We start from the raw sequence: 15,941 nt of genomic DNA, 5'->3' as shown, positions 1-15,941 counted from the left end.
ACTCCTACTCTCTCTTGTTGAGATAGACTTTCTCACTGGCTTAAAATTTGCCAATTAGACTAATCTGGATGGCCAGCAAGTCCCAGGGATCTACCTGTCTCCACTTCCCCAGCACTGAGATTACAAGCACACACCACTATGCTTTTTTTTCTTCTTTACATGGGCTATGGGGATCGAATTCAGGTCCTCATACGTATAAGGGTACTTAACCATCAAGTGCTTTACCATCTGAGCTATTTTCTTTTATTTTTTATTACTTTATTCTTGTTATATCTCAATGGTTATCCCATCCCTTGTATCCTCCCATTCTTCCTTCCCTCCCATTTTCCCCTTATTCCCCTCCCCTATGACTGTTCCTGAGGGGGATTTCCTCCCCCTGTATATGCTCATAGGGTATCAAGTCTCTTCTTGGTAACCTGCTATCCTTCCTCTGAGTGCCACCAGGTCTCCCCTTCCAGGGGACATGGTCAAATATGAGGCACCGGAGTTCGTGTGAAAGTCAGACCCCACTCTCCACTCAACTGTGGAGAATGTTCTGTCCATTGGCTAGATCTGGGTAGGGGTTTACAGTTTACCGCCTGTATTGTCCTTGGCTGGTGCCTTAGTTTGAGTGGGACCCCTGGGCCCAAATCTGCCTATCATAATGTTCTTCTTGTAGGTTTCTAGGACCCTCTGGATCCTTCTACTTTGCTATTCTCCCATGCTTCTCTCATCTAGAGTCCCAATAGGATGTCCTTCCCTCTGTCCCAGTTTCCTGGTAAGTGAAGGCTTTCGTGGGACATGCCCCTTGGGCTAGTATGCAGATATAAGTGAGTATATACCATTTGAGTCTTTCTGCTTCTGGGTTAACTCACTCATTATGATCATTTCTAGCTCAATCCATTTGTCCACAAATTTCGGGAATTCCTTGTTTTTAATAGCTGAGTAGTATTCCATAGTGTATATGTACCACAGTTTCTGTATCCATTCTTCTACTGAGGGACACTTAGGCTGTTTCCATGTTCTGGCTATTATGAATAAGGCTGCTATGAACATGGTTGAGCAAATTTTCTTGTTGTGTGCTGGAGCATCTTCTGGGTATATTCCAAGGAGTGGGATAGCTGGGTCTTGAGGAAGCCCTAATCCCAGTTTTCTGAGATAGCACCAGATAGATTTCCAAAGTGGCTGTACTAGTTTGCATTCCCACCAGCAATGAAGGAGTGTTCCTCTCTCCCCACATCCTCGCCAGCATGTGGTGTCGCTTGAGTTTTTGATCTTAGCCATTCTGATGGGTGTAAGATGGAATCTCAGAGTTGTTTTGATTTGCATTTCCCTGATGACTAAGGAGGTTGAGCATTTCTTTAAGTGTTTCTCAGCCATTTGATATTCCTCTGTTGAGAATTCTCTGTTTAGTTCCAAGCTCCATTTCTCAATTGGGTTATTTGGTTTGGTGGTGTTTAATTTCTTGAGTTCTTTATATATTTTGGATATTAGACCTTTGTCAGATGTAGGGTTGGTGAAGATCTTTTCCCAGTCTGTAGGCTGTCGCTTTGTTCTCTTGACAGTGTCACCTGCCTTACAGAAGCTTCTCAGCCTCATGAGGTCCCACCATCTGAGCTATTTACCTAGTTTCCTGACCCACTTCTATAGAATGATTGAAGCTCAAATAGACTAGGAAACTGGCCTAAAGTAATGTTGCTGGTCAGCAGTGGAATAAGAACTAAAACCCTGTAAGCTTCACGGTGGGATCCAAGATGGTGCAGATATCAGTCATTGGATGGGTCTGATAGTTATGAGGAAGTGTGTGCCATAGGCTATGATCCATGCCTCAAGAAAAAAAACAAAAAACAAAAAACTGGCTCTACCAAAGGGCCCAAGGTAATAGCTGACCTGGAGCAACAAAGAGGTAACACCTTAAAAGAGTGACATAAGCTAGAGCAAGTATGATAATAAACATTTTCCCACTTGCCTCAGATTTCTTTGCCTATGAACTAGCCCACCCACAGGAAATGAATGAAGCATATCACATCTCCATCTCTCAGCATCCTAAACCCCCTTACTTTAATTGCCGAAGCAGAGACTCGTGAATTGGGTGCCCTTGTGTCATGGGGTGACAATAGGGTGTTAGCCCACCTGCCTGCCCTAACCTCCAGTCTGTGTCTAGTCCTGACCTCCAGATTCCCCAGTCTATAATCGGAGCTGTAGATAGAGGTTCTCGCATCTGACCACCATCCTTTCTGACTCTCCAGACAGCTTTTCTCTTAGCCCCAAGAACTGACTCTTTTCTAGAGTTCCTGGATTGAGTAGCTGTCGTGTAAGGTGAGCCAAGCTCAATGTAGCTCTGCCTAGCGGCTAATGGATGGATGTCATTTTTCTTTGGTGCCTAGTTATGCTCCCTTTGAACCTGGAGGTGAATGGAATAGAAGAGGCTCTCTGGTTGCCCATCACACATGAAGTTTCATTGTCACAGCACTCTTCCATCAATGGACACTTTCACGAGGATGTAGTGCAAACCTGGCTGTGGACTATAGGACCACCAACACTAGTCTCATCTAACAATAAGTAACGAGGACCAAAGAGGTGGAGTGTCTGATCAAAGCCACATGGTTAACCAAGTCAGGGCCAGTTGTCTGATCTACTCTTCCAAACAGCCATCAGATCCTCCGTGAGATGTTGTCAGTGTTCAAGCATAGGTCTTGACTGACATGAGATGATGTAGTTGCCCAAGGCAGGTGGAGGAGGCCACTGGGTTTGACTCTGGGGGAAGATGGGAACCCCATTGGAGCTCCCCAACTTGCCTGCTGTGTGTGTTCTCCACACTCTTTTCTAACCTCACCCCGGAACCCTCTCTCTTTCCCTGTCATCCTTCCCTGCTTCTCCTTCCCTCTTGCCCTGATACAGGCTGCAGGAAGCCATCAAACCTCATGAGTAGCATCTTCTGCTTTGGAGTTCTGGTCCCTTCCCTGGACTGAGCTCAGACTATCAAGATCTAAGGTAGGCAACGCTGAAGCAACCAATAGCCTGTTTTCACCATGCTTTCTATTTAGGGAAAATGCCAGAGTCAGATCTAAAGTTAAAAGTATCACCGAAGAGCCAGACGTGAGCCAGAAGTCTAGTTCTACCATAGTCTCCATGTTCCGGGGCCAATGACGTCTACATCCATGCCTTAGTTTCCTCCTCTGACAACTGACAAGCTTGATTCTGCAATCTTAAGTTCCCTCATTCTCTCTGGCTCTCCAGGAGAGCCGTATGATCATCTGGAAAAGTCTTAGCATGGCGTTCATCCTCTGAACCATTTTCTGTAGCAGGGGAGGCAGGAGTATGGACTAATGGATTCATGGGAACTCCAGAGACTCCAAAAGGATTTTAATTAAAATGTAAATGTTGTAAACATCAGAGCTATCTTCATTCTGGGAACAGGGGGCCCAGCTGCTGAGAAGGTCAGGGCTCCACTTCCAGCATTGGCATTACCAGGTGCTCCGTGTACACTGCCAGTACAGGATTAAATTAGGGGGCCCCCTTCATGCAGAATATCCAAGCAAGGCGGGATGGGTGTAAGGGCATGTGATGTAGCCTCCTGAGTTTGATAATGATCTCTAGCCCCTGCATATCTTTCTGCCCCATTATATGCATTTGGTGCCTAACATCCCATCAACAGGGGTCCCTTTGAGTTACTCACCATGATCCCATTGGTGGGAAGTTAATGCCGAAGAGGCACAAGTTTGATGCTTTCTTAGAGCTAGTTACAAAGAATGGGGTGTGTAATGCTAACACTTGGGGTGCAGTCAGGATGGTGAGTTTGGGGTGAGCATGAGCTACACAGAGTTCTAGGCCAGTCTTAGCTAAGTAATAAGATCCTATGTCACTTCCCCCTTGCCTGTCACAGAGAAACTGACAAAGATGCCTGGTCCCACTGTTCCAGGTTCAAGAAGGTTCCAGGCTGTCCTGGCCTAGACCTAGATCCTTGAGACCTAGAACCCAAGGGTTGTGTTCAAGTTTCTCAGGGGCAGTGACCCCAGGACTCAAATGGGGCAGGCAATCCTTCCAAATGTGTCAGAAGGGAGACCCAAGATCTAGGAGCCAGAGAGGGGCCTCAGAGGACCACAGGGTAGCATCAGGGCAGCAGAGGCGGCAGCCATGGCAACAAAGGCCTTCCCAGGGGCTCCTGCCCCGCGGGAAGAGAGAGCTGAGTACATAACAGGTGCGCTGAACGGTGACTCCCGGGCACACGCTGGCTGGGTTTTACACTCTTTCTACTCACTGTGACTTTTGGTGATTGTCTAATTAGGGCTCATTACAAACATCAAGTTACACTTGCAAGGTCGTAACTGCAGGGGAAGGATACAATTATTATAATGAGGCCTCCCCGGCCTCAGACTGTCTCCCCAGCAATCAGCCCCAAATGCCACCACTCAGATCCTCTTCCTTGCGTCTGCCACCTGCTCCCCCAAGACCTCTTCTCCTATGTCCCTTCCTATGGTCAGTGAGGTACAACTAGATCCTGTGCATGGTCACTTCTGTGGGTTGTCTCCACCCTAGGACCTTTTTGGGCCATTTTCTTTCCCCACCTTGAAGGAGAGAGGAGCTGCAGGTGTCGTCAGGTGGTGAGTCCTAGTCATGTAGACTTGGTCTGTGTGGAAGAGTGCCAGGATAGAGATCAGAGAGAGTTGGTCCCTCCTAGCATGGGCTGGACAACCTATAGGCTGAAGGCCCTCTAAGGCCAGATACTGGCCATAGAGGCCTCAGCAGTAAGGAGTATTTGCAAATGGTATGTACACAACCTGTTTCTTGCTCCTCTTAGAAGAGCTTCAACACCCATATCTATCCTGGGGACCCAGATTTCCTCCTCTACAGACCTCTGTGCAGGCAAACAAAGGTTAGGTCATTTTCAAGGAAGGGAAAGAGAGGTTCTACATAGGTCCTCTCTCCTGCTGGCCACCAGGAACAAAGTATCGTTTCTTAAAGGAGAATCATCATAAGGGGAGGCTGAAACAGGGGCAAGCAGCAGCCAGAAACCCATCTATTCCTTTCACGGAAGCTCACGATCAGAGGAAGAGGCTTTGGGGAATGTGACATATTCAAAATCTGAAGGGCTGCCTTACGGAGTGAAGAGACATGGCTCCTGAGCTCCTAGGCAGAATCAGGACCGATAGCTAGTCAGCATGGGCGTGGCTCCCTCTCAGTGGGCGTGACTCCCTCTCAGTGCGCTGAGGAGGTGGGAAGAAGCTCTTTTGTCGGTTGGAGAATCCTCGGAGATCTTCTACCTTAAGATGGTACCTGTGGCTCCAGGCAGCAGCCCCACTGAAGCATCACATATGCCCAGTGGGCACTCAGTCAATACTTTTGGGTTATGACACGGTCACTACTACACTGCCCAGAGGTATTGGCTCTCATAGGGGGTGAGAGGGGCCTTTCTCCAGCAAGCTCCTTTCCTACCAAAGTCACCAAAATCAGCTCCTAACTAGAGTTGTCAAAACTCATATAAATCAGATGGATTTGGTGATGCGGGCCTGGAACCCCAGCCCAGGGGAGGCTGAGATGACTACAAAACAAGATGCGTCTTTAAACAAAGGACAATGGGCTTCAGGTGTAGCTCGGTGGTAGAATATTTGTCAAGTATGCAGGAGACCTTGAATCCAATCCCCAGTACCGGGGATGGGGGGTGGGGGGTGAGAACAAACAAAACTCATATTATAATTTACATACCTATGAAATGTGTTATTTAAAATGCAGGTGCTTGGACCACCCTCAAAGTTTGAAGGCTTGGAACGGGGACAGATAATCTGAATTTAAAAAATAAGCTTCTCAGATGATTCCTAGACAAGAGCTTGCCAGACAGCAAGCACATCAATAACTGTCCACCTAGAAAGCCATGGCGCTCTTGTGGTTCTTGCCCTTGCTTGGCACATGCACTGCAGTATCCGAATGAGGGCATCTGAATGAGGACGAGCACCATGAAGGCCCAGAGGAGCAGGAAACCTGAGGCATCTTTCAGCTAAAGACCTGCACATGTGGCACCTGGGCCATCTGATGCACCTCTGATACCCTTGTAGGTAGCAGACTTGGCCTACTTACTCCACCTTGGTGTTTACCTCTCCATTGTCAGCTCCACCTGGCCCCACCTGGGTTCAGGCGTGGCTCTTACATTCACCACATATTAGGCTCTGCCTCTGACTTCCTGCCTTTGGTTTCCTGCCTGGCTTTCAGGCTCCCCCATCTTGGGATGATCCTCTATCACCGTCCCTGAGTCCTGAAAGCAGAACTTAATGCACTCATCTCTGGGAAGTCATCCACCTGCCAGGCTGCAATAAAGTTTTAGGACTAAAATCTGCCCCAACTCTCCTTTCCAAAGCAGCCCCTTCTCAGGGGGGCTTTCTGTCCGTCTCCTGCCCTTGCTACCCCTGACCAGAGGAACTGGGACCTTCTTCTAGAAGGTTCTTTCTCATACAGTGTTCGTAACACTGCCAAGTGTGCGGCCAGGCCAGCTTTCCCCTCCCCTGGCCTTTCCCTGCAGGATTGATTTGTTTAGTTTCAACAGTTTAATCTTCCCTTTCCCTTGGAGTGGAGCTGTTTTCTCTGATCCCTGGTGGGAGGCATTCTGTCTTGGACTGAATCAAGAAGGGTTCGGGAGGGAGGCAAGGGGAGGGGGAAAAAAAAAGAAAGAAAGAAGGAAGGAAAACATACCTCCTGGCAAAACCCAGAGCAGCGCTTACACAACATCCTTCCCAGTCTATTATTTATAGCGCGGCTGAAACATTGATCCTCCTCTGCTCTTCCACAGAGTGCTGGTGTTGCCACTGAGGTGGAACAAGTTACAGTGAGGCAGGCTATCCGGCTACTCAGCTCAACACCAGCAGTGAGCATTTGATACACAACAGTGCATCCCGGAAAGTGCCCAGACTCCAGGCAACAGGAGGAGGGCTGGCAGGGCCTAGGAAGAGAGGGAGAGGTTCCAAGATGCCAGAAGAGAGGACAGTGACAGGATAAGGGTGTGGAGAGGAAATAATGGGCCCTCGAGTCGTGCAACCAGGGGCTCACATTTAGCCCGGCTTGTAGAGAAGCAGGGGCTGGGGCCATCAGGGAATATGGCAGGCCGGTCACCAAACCCACAGCCATGTCACTTAAGGAAGCACTGGCTGGTGACAGTCATTCTGAGAAGATATTTTTATTTATTCATCAATTTATATAAATAAGTACATGTATGAATCATGGTGGATGAAAATGGCAAGATTGCTTTGCAGTGTCCTTCTGACACCTCTCCACCATGTGACATAGGCCAAACCACCAAAGCTCTGGTAAACTCAGTTTCCCTCCTGTAAAAATAGAGGCAACACTGCCTCTGTCTTGCTTTTCAATTATGGGGTGTCAAGGCCATGGGCAAGAAGTATCTAGTATTCTGTAACATTCACCCCAATTTAGGAAGAGAAACTGGACCTGGGGCTGACGGATAGTTCATAAGTGGGGAGGGAGTGCAGGCAGTTGTTGGCACAGCATTTGAGAACTCAGTGGGTCCCACAGAAGGTTTCCTAACGGTTTGATTTACAACCTGATTAAGATGTACAATGGTGAGAGCTCTGGCACTTTCCAAGGCCTCAAGCCCTCACAAAGAGCAGGCCCATGCACTACACCTGTGGAGCTCACAGCCCCGTCTATCCACATCGAAGAAGCAGTCCCGAGTGTCTTCTGTCTCTTTCACGGTATCTTCTGAGCCCTCCCAGTCAACAGCCACTGTGGCTTGTCTGCTGAGCTAGGGCCCCCAGATCTAGCCCCACTTTCTATCTTTCCTAATGCTCCCCTCATTTGCACTATCTGATGGCTGCCAGGCCAGCCACTGCCCATCTCAGCCATGTTCCTGTTTCCTTCATAAAGTCTTGGTTGAGACCTCCCTCTCTGAGCCTGCAGGCTACTCTGAAAGTGTCCTGAGTTGTATATGGCTGTTCTCAGCCTCATGGGTGTCAGTTCTCTCAAACTGGAGTGGAAATCCCTTGAAGCCAAGGAAGAACTGGCTTTACTCTCTGATGTCTCAAAGGAGATCATTGGAGAAATTTTCTTTTATTGTTATTGTTATTGTCATTAATGTCGTTGTTGTTATTGTTATTGTCATTATTATTATTATTATTATTATTATTATTATTATTATTATTCACTTTACATCCCAGTCATAGCCCCTCCTCTCCTTCTGGCCCCCCCCCCTCCTTGTTCCCCCTATTCCCCTTCCCCTACTCCTCAGAGCAAGGGAGCCCAACCCCCCCCCCCACCAGCATATCAAGTCACATCAAGACTTAGTGCATCGTCTTCCCCTGTGGACTGGGGAGATAGCTGTCCTCTGAGTGGTGCCACTCAGCAGCTGATGGAAACAGACATAGAGACCCACAGCCAAACATGGACAGAGCACAGGAAGTCTGGTGGAAGAGTGGGAGATAGGATAGAAGGACTCAGAGGGGACAGAAGCTCCACAGGAAGACCAACAAAGCCATCTAGCTAAGGTCCAGGAGTACCTGTGGAGACTGAAGCACCAACCAAGGACCATCCATGGACTTGACCGAGGCTAGGCCCCCCAAACAGATATAGCCAATAGGCAGCTTAGTCTTCCTGTGGGTCCTCTAGGAAGGGGAGTAGGGCCTGACATTGACTCTGCTGTCTGCTCACCTCCCCCTGGTGGGGAATTGTTCTTTTTCTGAGCAGTTATGTGTGGGTGAGCCAAATAACATTCTGAAGGTCTAGTTTCTCCTTTGTAAAGTGAGGGTTCCTCAGCAGCGTGAGGATAGTGATGACATCACCACACCTAGCATTTCCTACATGTCTGGAGTAAGAGACTCATTGGCCTAAGCGTCTGCTACAGATCCATTAGCTCTTAGATGGGCAGGAATGATCCAGGTTTGAGGGACTGAATTATTAATGATTTGGGAAATTTTCTTTAAAAAAAAATAGGGTATTGAGATGGGTCAGTGCAAATAGAAGGCTCTGAAATTTGAGCTTCATCAGCCTCCTGGTTAGTCTGCCCTGAAGTTTTACCTGACTGTCATTGTTTCTTCCCATTTTACATAGGTAAAGACTGAACACGGGGGAGGGGGGGGGTGGATATCTTGCCTTGACACATCAAGATGCATGAAACCGGGATTCAGGCAGCTCCCTGTGGTACCCTAGTCTACCATCCGTCTGTTCCCCTGCTGCCCAGGAATGTGGGATGCTAAATGATGAAGCCACAAATGCAACCCTAAGTTATTGCACATGTAAAGCTTAGCAGGGTGTTAGAGAAGGACAGAAACCAGGCTTGTGCCGGGCCAGCCTACACATGCCACAGGGAGAAAGCCAGGCTCTGAGATACTGACAACTTGGCAAAAGCTTATATAATCGCAACTAATGCCGGGACAAAGATGGCAGCTCCCAATGGGCTGAGGCTTCCTGCACTGTCCGTTGGGAAGACTGAGGAAGGATGTGTGGTCAGAGATCAGTGGCTGGGGCTCCTTCATCATTGCAGTTAGAGCCCAAGGAAGCTCCTAGGAGCCACAGAAATTTCCTGAGTGGCTTCTTGCCTACCTTACCCCAGCTTTACGTTTCAATAATGGGTTACAAATTCGCCACAAAGTTTCATCAGGAATGAATGCTGAAACTGTTTGTTTCTAGAACCCCAGTTGGCCTTCTTGATGTTTGTCCTGGGATTCAGCATGGCATGTAGCAATGACATAACCTTCAGAAGGCCTAAGATCAAGCCTAGCTCCTGCTTCCTCTTGAACTTGAGAACTCCAACCAGTCTCTGCAGCCTCAGTTTCCTCATCCGCATACCAGGAGTGCTAGTATTATTCTGGAGGGCATTGAGATCAATCGCACTTGCAAACAGTGGTTGGTGGTTTTTATGGTGAAGCGAGAAGTCACATGTTCAGGACCCTCGTACCTCTGCCTTCACATCACACAATGCTCTGGCACTTCAGGCCTCTGCCTTTGTCATGTCCCCTAGTTTGACTTCCTGAATCTCTCCTCATCAAGTCCCTCCAAGCTGTAGTTGATGCCCCAGGTAGCTAACCTGCTCCTACCACCACCCTCAAGCACCTCATTCTCACTGGTACTCCTCGTTCATGGCTCTGAGCCGGAGTCCACTTCCAATTTCTACCCTGCCCTATGGAGACTGGGATACACTCTAGTTCATAGAGAAGACCTTAGCTTTAGAAGCAGGGAATGTGAGCCTGAGCTGTGGGCAGAAGACAGCATTGTAGAACTGCCATTACAGGAAGTCACAGTCCAAAGGGAAGTGTCCAGTTCTGACAAGGATTCAGATGTGGATGGAGTTGCCGAGATGACAGTCGTATGCCCGCCTTTCTCAGGTTGGCTGGCGTGACGAAGTGTGGTGATAGGTGTGGAGTGGCTAGATCACTGCTGGCACAGGTCACTAACCCATAATGCAGCAGGGGATGGCAATATGTCAGGCGAGCAATCAGCAGATGTTAGCAGCCAGGCCTGGGTGGCTGGTTCTATCCAGGGTCAGAATTAGAACAACAGGTTGGTCCACAGAGCAACACAGATTCCCACAGGAGGTGGCTGGTCAGGGCAGAGTGGAACCGGGATGTTCCTTCCCAGAAAAGGGCAATGTTGGTAAAGGCTGATTCTTTGGCTGCTCAGCTCCTACACCTTTTAGGATTAGGGTTGCCAGGTTCTCCTGTCCTAGGGTGCTGAAGCACCAGCATATTCTCAGTGCTCTTCCTGTTTGCACAGGAGCCTTTTTCTCACTCAGCCACCTCCTTCCCTGACTCAGAACCTAACTGGCAGCATTGCCCGCAACACTCCAAAGATGGTGGATTGAAGCTTGGCAGGAGCCTCACTCCAAGAGGGGGTTCTGCTCACCCCCTGCCTCTTCTCCAGCGCTTCTTCCTGATCCCACAAGATGGCCTACCTCCAGACACAAGCATGGTGCCTCCGTTCCCGGTTCTTTTTCTAGAGGAGGTAGGGGATCTCGTGCCAGGTCTGCTGCCCACTGAGCTTCTGGCGCTGGAACAAGTCCACCAGGATTGCATCACAGCCAACATACCTGCATTCATGGCACCTCGTGTAGGTGCCATCATTTTACAGTTACCCTGGAGCCTGGATTTTATCATCTCTACCTTCTTTCTTTTGGTTCTCAGCTATTCACTCAGTTTAGATAAAGTATTTGCCCCACAAATCATGGGGAACTGAGTTCAAATCCCAGTGACCCACGTAAAAAGTCAGGCTTGGTAGTGAGGCTTATAATCCTAGGGCTGGGGAGGTAGAGACGGGAGGGGTCCCATAGCTTGCCCACCTGACATATTGCCATCCCCTGCTAGTCTTGACAAACAAGTGAGCTCTGCGTTTAATGAGTGATTGAGAGAAAAGACAATCAACATGAACTTCTGGCTTCCATGTGCATATACTGTGTACACACCCACACACAAACACACCCACCCCCACCCCACCCTCACCCCACCCCCGCACACACACCCCCTCAAAATGCCTGCTACATGCCAGGAAAGGAACAGAGTCAAGGGTAAGATGGATCTGGTCGCCATTCTCATGGGAGCTTATGCTGCAGATGCGGCGGTGGGGGGCGGGGGGCGGTTAGTCATGACGTCTTGCCTCCCAAGGCTCTGTAAAGTGCCCTCCAGGGTAAAGCACCCTCGAATTGCTTTATTCTGAAGCAGCCCCCTCCCTGCCAGCAGCTGTGTAGCTCTGGCGCCTGGTGAGCTGCCTGCAAAACCTGGCATGTGTATGAAGGTGTGTAGGTAACCTTGTCAACACTGGTTGCTTTTTGCCTCATTATGTTATAGCTTAGTGGGTACCTGGGAGGCTGGCCAGATTTCTTCCTAATTGTAGGACACCAGCAGGTGAGCCGAGAAGGCACCTGTGCCAGTGCCCAGGTGGCGCTGGGTTCTAGGCACAAAGTCCTGTCCTCACCACACTCCTCCTGACCTTCCTTTGGCTCCTGCACAGGGTGACTAGGTCTCACCACGGTCTCTTCTGCCATTTGGTGCCATCTCTTGCTGGCTCTTTCTGCTGCTTCAAAGCCTCCAAGCCTGGAGAATGGAGGGGAGTGGATCCCTGCAGCTCAAACAACAGCCGATGTGCCTAAAACCCCAGGGCTGGAGTTAATAAAAAGAAATGAAGCCATTCAAGCTAGCACTGAAATTATAGTCTTGGTTTCTCTGTAGTGAAGGAAGGCGGGTCCCGGGGCACAGCAGGAGGCCTGGAGTTGGGTCTAGTGGGGAGGAGGCAGGTCCCCAACTGCAGACTGGAGAGCTAGGCATGGGCTGTGTTCTCCCACTTCCTCTCCAGTGTCCCTCCTCTGGAGACCCCTTTCCTCTGAATGTATTTGTTTGTTTACTCCTATTGATTTCCAAAGGCCTATGTGTCCTGGGGCCTATCACAGCAGGTGGACCAGATACAAATTCGACAATTACAGTCAGTCCTATAGCAAAAATTCCCCATAAAAGGAGAAAGCCAAAAGGCTTCCTGCTGTGTAGTGTAGGCCTAAAACAAAACAAAACAAAACAAAAACAAAACAAAGCAAAAAAACAACAAACAAACAAACAAAACCAACTGGTCATCACTGAATGGCGGGGGCTTCAGTGCAAAAGCAGGCACTAGGGAGGACAGATGGGCTGCGACTGGTCCTCACACTGGCTCTGTGGAATAAGGTTTTGCTGGCTGTGGCATCTCATCCTGAGAGGCCTTTGAGGTTACCATCTGCCTAAGTTGGGTCTGCCTGAGTGCGTGAGTGTGTGAGTGAGTGAGTGAGTGAGTGAGTGAGAGGGATGTGCTACCTGCTGGGTCATCTATTCACTCAATAGCTACCTAACGCTGTTCTAGAGCCAAGTACTGCCTGGACCCTGGGGTTAGACCTGGAGAAGAAGACGATGGGCCTAGTGCTCATGGGCTGGTAGCCTCCTCAGGGAGAGGATTAAGATCAAGCATGACAAAAATAAGCCAGACAGGGAGAAACCAGGAAGGAAGTGAGAGGGACGAGATTGGCCAAGGGCTATAATTGGCCAGGAAAGAAACAGTTGGTGAAGAAAGCAGGGTCTGAAGGATGAGAAGGAGCTGAAGTTAAAGCCGGGCCAGGCTGCGGTGAGATGGTAGGTAAGGGCTTTCCAGGCACAGGGACCACATGCCAAAGCCCTGGGGTAGGGGCGGGGGCGGGGTGGGGCGGGGGGCGGGGCCTGGGTGAAAGACACTACTTTGTTTGAGAAACCAATAGAAACTGGTGTCTGTGGCATAGGTCAGTTCTCTCCTTCCCTCATGTGGATTCTGGCCACTGACCTCAGATTGCCAGGCCCTGGTAGCAAGTGCCTTTACCCACTAAGCCATATCACAAGGCCTCCACTATTGCCTTTGAGACAGGGTATCTCGACGAACCTGGAGCTCACCCAAACATCTGGCTAGTAAGCCCCAGGCTTCCCCCTGTATCTCTGCCTCCCCAGCTTTTACAGGGTTCTGACTCAGGTGCCCATGCTTTACTGACACAACCATCTCCTCAACCCCCACCTCATGTTTTTACGTGTGTAGGGCATACCCCAATTCTTTTCTTTTCTTTTCTTTTTTGGTTTTTCAAGACAGGGTCTCTCTGTATAGCCTTGGCTGTCCTGGACTCGGTTTGTAGACAAGGCTGGCCTCGAACTCACAGTGACTCGCCTGCCTCTGCCTCCCTCAAGTGCTGAGATTAAAGGTGTGCACCACCATGCCCGGCCCGATTCTCCTTTTTCTTTCATCTCTAATCCCATTCATTCACTGGGGTGCTCACCCCACTATGGACAGAGAAACGGCTGTGTGTGGACAGAAGAGCAGGTGGAGTGAGGCTAGTAAGGCTGATTGTAGAACGGCCCAGCGTCATGGCCTGGAATGTGGACTCCCTGGGTAAATTTTGAAACAAGGAGTGACATACTTGGATTCAACCTGCAGAGGGAGGTATGAATACCCCATAGAGGAGGACAGAAAGGCGGCAGTCAGAGAGGTACACCTGCCTGCACTGCAGGGCAGATGGAAAAGCATGTCTCTGTGCTTGGTAGCACGTAGTTCCCGATCCACTTGCTCCAAAGACACTTGCGCCTGACACAGTCATTCCAAGACCAAGCTCTGTCACTCTCTAGAGCTCACAAAGGGGCACAGGGAAGGAATCTTCCAGTTTGGTGAAATGAGCTTGCTTTCCTGGCATGAAGACATGGCAGAGGGGGCAGTACCATAGAGGACTTGGGCAGGGAAGAATCGTGGCCTAAATTCCTCTCTCCATGTTTATCCATGTAGACCCCTGGCAGAAGTGCACATTTGGAAAAGGGAATGGGAGATTCCCTATGGCCTGTGCACAGCACAGGAGATGCCCATAATGTCAACACTTCAAAGTGCCAACCTAGTCCGCATCTTCCCCCGGGACCCGGTCTGGACAGCCTGGGCCTGAAGCAGTGTTTGATATGCAAATGTCCCATCTCTTTAAGTGGAGACTGTTTGTAGAAAAGAGAGTTAAAATCAGAGCTAAGGAATTTGAGCCCTTAAAGACTGGAAGCCTCAACCTCAGTTTTATGGCAGGCGGGTGGGGGGGATGGGGGGGGTGGAGGGTTGGCCACTGAAGCAGAAAGTGAAGTGACTTCTTGAGTACCCTCAGCTGGCTGGGTGTGGTGGCAAGAGCCTATAATCCCTGCACTCAGGAAGTAGAGTCCGGAGGATAAAGATCAAAGTCAGCCTCTGCAACATTGAGAGTTTAAAGACATCCTGGGCTACGTGAGACTGCCTCAAAAATGAATTAATTAATTGAAAATAAAGTGCCTGGACCCATTGCGCTGGCTTACAGTGGCTGAGTCCATCTGTGGCTTACCTGCTAAACTCAGTGCACACACAAAACGCTGGACAAATAAAGACTCAGATAAAAAGCCATTTACCAAGACCCAAATGCCTTTTTAACAGAGGCTGTGCACCCAGCAAGATAAGCCAATTACCAAAGGATTGTGTTCCCGAGTACAGCCAAACTGTCTCAGAGCCACGTCAGCAGAGGATCGATAAGTAGTTAATCAATGGATTGATTGATCGTTTACTGCTAGTAATTAAATTTTGGAGAAAGTACAAATTCTATTACATCTACAGTCAGTCTAAAGGGACGCTCAGCTTGTAGAGTTGAAACAGAAGCCCGGTGGCCACAGTAAGGGGTGGCGGTGGGAGGTGTCTCATTTCATAGCATCACAGATTTTCAGCAGCCTCTCATCCAGCCCACCCCACATCAGTTTGGTAGATGAAGAGGCCCGGTGAGGATCGGCTCACTGAACAAAGCAGAAGGTTGGTGCTGAAGCAAGGATGGCAGCTAACCTGCGGCCTCCTAATTCCATTCCCATAGTAGAGGGGCCTGTGTCATGTGGGCTGTGTGCTACTTCTTAGCACCCACACATAGCATTTTTTTTTTTTTTTTTAATGAACAACGGTCCACAGAGACACACGTGGCTTTCCACACCCGGGTTCGACTTATGACAAAATGAGAAGGAAAAATGAATGTTTGAAAAGGAGCTGTGATTACCCAGAGAGCTCGAGAGGAGCCTTTTTTGCAATGGGTCTCAGAGAGACCAGAACAAGCCTGGAGCCTCCCGGGGGATCCTGGGTGACCGACTCACACAGGCAGTTATGTTTGGCTGCTTGTCACTGGCCTCTACGTCATCCTTGTTGTCATTGGTTCACAGTACCCATGTCTGCCATTCCAGTCTCTGTCTGTGAGACTTAACCAGGTTGTTTCTCTGCTGTGTCACAAACTTTGTGACAACTGCCCAGACAGAACAAGTACCCCCCCCCCCCTCCTTTTAATGCCAGTTAAGGGGACAGATGCTTTGGGTTCACCTCTGTCCAGAAGTAGGAAGAGAAAGGGTAAGGGAGCCATGGGAGACAGGCTCTGTTCCTTAGCGTCAAGTAGGACGTCTTCATGGAAGGTCCCCCCTCTTGCTGGGATCTACTCTGTCTAGAACACTCAGTGCTCTCCAGGCTTG

At 49.3% G+C, this 15,941-nt stretch overlaps 1 protein-coding gene across 1 annotated transcript in view; it reads right to left on the bottom strand.

Moving 5' to 3' along the window:
* Dscaml1 (DS cell adhesion molecule like 1) overlaps nucleotides 1–15,941 on the bottom strand; it is a 315,683-nt gene that overhangs the window by 188,492 nt on the left and 111,250 nt on the right. The gene's annotated exons all lie outside the window — the stretch shown is intronic.

This window comes from Acomys russatus, chromosome 14 (assembly GCF_903995435.1).
Source record: "Acomys russatus chromosome 14, mAcoRus1.1, whole genome shotgun sequence".
In the NCBI taxonomy this organism is placed as follows: domain Eukaryota; kingdom Metazoa; phylum Chordata; class Mammalia; order Rodentia; family Muridae; genus Acomys; species Acomys russatus.
This window is presented reverse-complemented; position numbering and strand designations above follow the sequence as displayed.